Here is a 5,000-nt window from a genome sequence, read left to right on the forward strand (position 1 = left end):
CCTTAAGCCATAGCAATCAAAAGTGCTTTGTTGAACATCAATGTATCTTCCAATTGTAGACAAGATCATTATAGTTAGTCTGACTCATCTTAACAACTCTTGAGTTTTATCTGCACAAAATGTTTGCTCTTGTTGTTGTTGTTGTTGCTCTTGACATTCTGAAGTAGGCTGCCCCAGTTTTAAATTCTCTTGGTTGAAGTTGTTAGAATGATTGGCTATCAATGAGGAGTGCCATGCATCCTCAACCTCAGAAGGTGTTTTGGAGTTTTGTTCTAGGTTAGCTGGGGGATTTAGTTTTGAAGTCATGTTCGTTTTCTTCTCTGTTAAGATGAGCATTTTAGTAGGACAAATGGTAATACAATCCTGAGTGACTTTTTTAAAATTTCTCTAGAGTTTTAAGAAATATTTATTCAGATTTGATAAATTGACTCTGCATTTAGGCAGGCCATCTACTACTTGAGAGCTCATGGATGAAATATCTCGTTTCAGTCAGTCACTGTTTTCATCACTTACATCTCAAACTACAACTTTTTTCCTTTGATTCACCTGTCTTGCTGATTTTAAATTTCTAAAATATTTGCTGATATGAGCAGCAGCCTTCAAGTTTTTTTCTTTGATTCACATGTCTTGCTAATTTTGCATTTCTAAAATATTTGCTGATATGAGCAGCAGCCTTCAAGTTAGCTTTTGCCTCTTTCCTTTTCTTTAAATTTGATCGATGCCACTTTTGAGCGGCTTCTGTGTACAAGTTAAAGACAAAAGCAGCCTTTTTTATGTGTTATGAAGTGTTCCAACTGTAAAAGTACAACATGACAACAGAGACCACACTTTCCGACAGCACATTCGCAAAAACCTTTCTTAGGAACATTGTCGATAAACAAGACAGTAGCAGTTCGTATGACTTCAGAACAAAAATTCTTTAATATGCTTGACTTGATAAATAACTTCTACCATCTTTGAAAACCTTGTTTTTTTTTTGTTTTTTTTTTTTTTAGTGTTTCCTTTTTCTTTTACTTACACAATACCTAATCACATTACAATCCTACTAATCAAATTACAATGACTTCCTAAACCATGACACAATATGATTCCTACAAGAAAGAAATATTATATATTAAGCAACAAATTAAAGTTAATTGTCCGTTTACGTTTAAATTTATCTAAGGTATTATTTTTAATATTAACGTATTTTTCAATTTCAAACTTATTTTTAATCTTATGCTTTAGGCCAATTATTTCTGGTAACATGCTTGTCCTTCTGCAGTCCCACAGGTATAACTTAGCTATCAGTAACAAATAGTTTAGCAAGGGGCGTTTTGAATCTACAATGCCTATTATGACATCTTTTAAAGTAAGGGAAACAGGTTCTTTTGAGATAGAATGAAAATAAAATTCAAACTCTTTCCAAAAAGTGTGCGAGTATAAACAGTCGAAAAAGAAGTGGCTGAGGGTTTCGGGATGAGACTTACAAAAGGAACAGTTGTCGTCTGTGGCAAATCCTATCAGCAAACAGAATGTGATAGAATATATGTTTTCTGCAGTTCGTCACCGGTTAGGTCAAATTCATGTTTTAGAGTTAGTCCCCCGCTAGGAAATTGTGCTTTTTTGCTCAGCAACAGCGAGTAATAATCCTTTGACTTCTTTTTTAAGACATTAAAAACCTTGTCATTAATCGCTAATGTAGGGGGGCTTGTCATAAAAGTGTAATTACTCATTTTTAAATGAGAAGGTATAGCATGGCGAAGACCTGCCCAAGTTAAAAAGTTAACTTTACCAACATGTTTAGAAATTATATTATACGAGTTTAAGTTATTCAAATCAAAAAGTAGGTCATTTACGCAAATAATACCAGACTCAAAAAATGTCTTATAAAATACAGGTGCATTGTTTATGCGAACATCTTTATTATTCCATATTATGCCCTGCGAATCCTTTCCTGTGGAAAACTCGTCTCGAAATTCTGCCCACCATTGGAGCATCTCAGCATAAAACTGCGAGGGAATAGGATGATCTTTTACATTGTAGTTACAGTGAAATAAGACAAGACCTCCGTAACGCTCAAGCTGATGACGTATATAATCTTTCCACGCACCATCGTTTACACTGAATATTCTTTTTAACCACGCTAGTCTTAAGGATTTAATCATTGTCCCTAAATCAATCATTTTTAAGCCGCCTTTTTCATATTCATTTATTACAGACAAGCGAGTTGTTTTATCCACACCTTTCCATAGAAATTTAAATAACAACTGGTTTAATTCTTTAATAGCATCCTTAGGGGTGGGTAGAAGTGACGCAATGTAAACAAACTTAGGAATAATTAGAGACTTTATAACGGTCACCTTCCCATAGATGGAAAGACCCCTTGAAGACCAGATGTTAACAAGTTTCTTAATGCTGTCTAATTTTTCAATAAAATTTTTTTCATGAAGCAATTTTGAATCGTAGGAGTAATATACGCCAAGCGCTTTGATTGGTTCGTCTGGCCATTTGATGCCTAGTGGTTTGGTTTTAGTTTGTCTCGAGGAGCCAATCCACATTCCTTCTGTTTTTATAGGGTTAACTCTTAGGCCTGATAGCTCCTGAAAATCGTCTAGGAGTTTAAAAAGCGCGCGGGCTGAGTTGATGTCAGAGAGGACTGCTGTCGTGTCATCGGCGTATTGCAGTAGTTTTGTCTCCTCCTTACCGATCCGGATACCTTTTATTTCTTTATTTTGTCGAACTGCAATTGCTAGTACTTCAGCTGCGATCACAAAAAGATAAGGAGAAAGAGGGTCTCCTTGTCTGACTCCTCTTTGAAGGGTAAAATAATCTGAAGTGATACCATTGTTTATGACACAACTTTGTGTATTTTTGTAAAAGGTTGTTACCCATCGAATAAAGTCAGAACCAAAGTTAAAATGTTCCAGGCAGTTTAAAAGATAATTCCACTCCAAACTGTCGAAAGCCTTTTGAAAATCTATCAAAATCATTAGACCAGGAATATTTTCTTCAACTGTTAACTCCATAATATCGAAGATTGACCGAACTGTTTCACCAATATACCGGTCCTTAATAAATCCGGTTTGATTATGGTGAATGATGCTTGGAAGAACATTTTTAATTCTAGCTGCTATCACTTTTGACATGATTGTTGGTTTTCATTCGTCTTGAAGAAAACATTCGATGAGCTTTGCGCAATTGTCCTATCATTCCCTATCGTCAGTTTTTTTTTTAAATTTAATTTAAGTATAAGAAATAAAATGGAGAAGGGCACGATATAGTAAAAACTAATTAGTGCCCATTAACACTGATTATAATTTATAGCTCTTTACAATAAGTCCATACATAAGAACAAGAAATAATGATAAATAAATAAACACACACATAAGCACACGTACACAGACACATACATATGCACGCACACATCGTACATCAAGGCACGAGTCAAGGAGATTAGTACTGAGCAAAATAATATTTGAAAACTGCTTTTTTGAAAAGAATTTTCGAGGAAATATTTCGAATGGAAAAAGGAAGATCATTCCGAAAATATTTTTTTTTACCAATAACAGTAGGGCAGAATTTTCTTATGTTTGTCCTAGAGTAAGGAAGGAATAATTGTAGAGAAGTTGCAGTCCGTGTGGAATAATTATGTTGCTCAGAAACTAGGGATATTGAAAAATTACATGGCTTGTTATCACAAAGATGATCATAAAGAAATAAACAAGTATACATTTTAACAACATCGCGAAATTTCAATAAACCTAAGTTAACATAATATTAGACCTAAGTTAACATAATATTAGACTGATTTCTCCTGATAACGTCTATTGAAATCTTAGGAAAGAGGGAAGTATTGCATTTCCATCCAGCTGTTGGTAGTGGGATCTCCTATCTCGAAAGGGCTGTCGCCTTAAAGCTTTTCTTGACAGAGATTGTCGAGCAAAGCCGGGTCATCTTTAAATGGTAATAATTTTTGAAACAATCAGTTCACTTGTAGTCCCGGAGACTATTACCAAGTTCTCCCAAGTTTTGTGTGTTGAGCGATTTAAGACAATTCTCTTTTTTAATGCTGCAAAAACCATGTCGCGCGAGTCTTCTCTCATACTTCCGCCATCTTTTTTCACTTCCGTCCGGCAAAACCGATAACTAGTGCCAGGCTCCCACCGTATGAAATCAGGCAATGACATTTTTCAGAGTGTTGGCATTTTAAAGGCGACGTTCAGGATATATTGGTCTCTGAAAATACATTTTGCTTTTTTACGAGGTTAAAAATCTACCTGGGCCAAAGTGGAGGTGCATTTTACTATTTTTGCGAACGTTCGTAATGTATTTTGGGAGGACTTCAGAAGCATGGTAAAAAAGTAAAGTGGTGGATTTATATAGCGCCCTTATCACTAACGTCTCAAAGGCGCTTTACAATGATCAATTTACCCCTAGCGGACTGGAAGCATATACAGGCGCAAATAGCAGCCGCTTCTAAGCAGTCCATGCATGCTGGTATTCATTTTACCGACCTCGGACGGATGGAAAGCTGAGTGAACTTTACGGGAAAGAAGGTCGCCAAATATTCCAGTCTCGGCAGAACTGGGAATGGAACCCAGGGCCTAAGGGTTGGAAGGCAGAGATCTTACCACTGCGCCAACCCCTCCGCAATGGTAAGCGTAAGTCTTGAGTATACCTTTTATTTAACATATTTTCTGAAGTATTATAGCCAGGTCAGTTGGCCTGTTAGCGTGCTTCCAAAGCGGTTACATATTTAAAATGTTTTAGGGACAATCATTTGAAAGGGGGACGATTTTTAAACGAGACAGCTAATATCTTACGTAAGGATTTAAAATTGGTGAAACTTTACAATCGCTTAATAGCTTTACATTGGACTTCCGTACCAATGTACATGTAAAAGCTTGTATTAAAGTAATAAATGTTCACACGTTGTAAATAGTTTTAGTTATAATGGTCACGAGTCTGACTTACCTTGACTGTTTCTTTGATTTCTCTGTTTGTTCTAGGTGTTGGAA

At 35.8% G+C, this 5,000-nt stretch overlaps 1 protein-coding gene across 1 annotated transcript in view; it reads right to left on the bottom strand.

Annotated features, from left to right (window-relative positions):
• LOC137971173 (tetratricopeptide repeat protein 28-like) overlaps positions 1-5,000 on the bottom strand; it is a 26,093-nt gene that overhangs the window by 16,695 nt on the left and 4,398 nt on the right. The window lies entirely within an intron of this gene.

This window comes from Montipora foliosa, chromosome 9 (genome assembly GCF_036669935.1).
Source record: "Montipora foliosa isolate CH-2021 chromosome 9, ASM3666993v2, whole genome shotgun sequence".
Classification (NCBI taxonomy): domain Eukaryota; kingdom Metazoa; phylum Cnidaria; class Anthozoa; order Scleractinia; family Acroporidae; genus Montipora; species Montipora foliosa.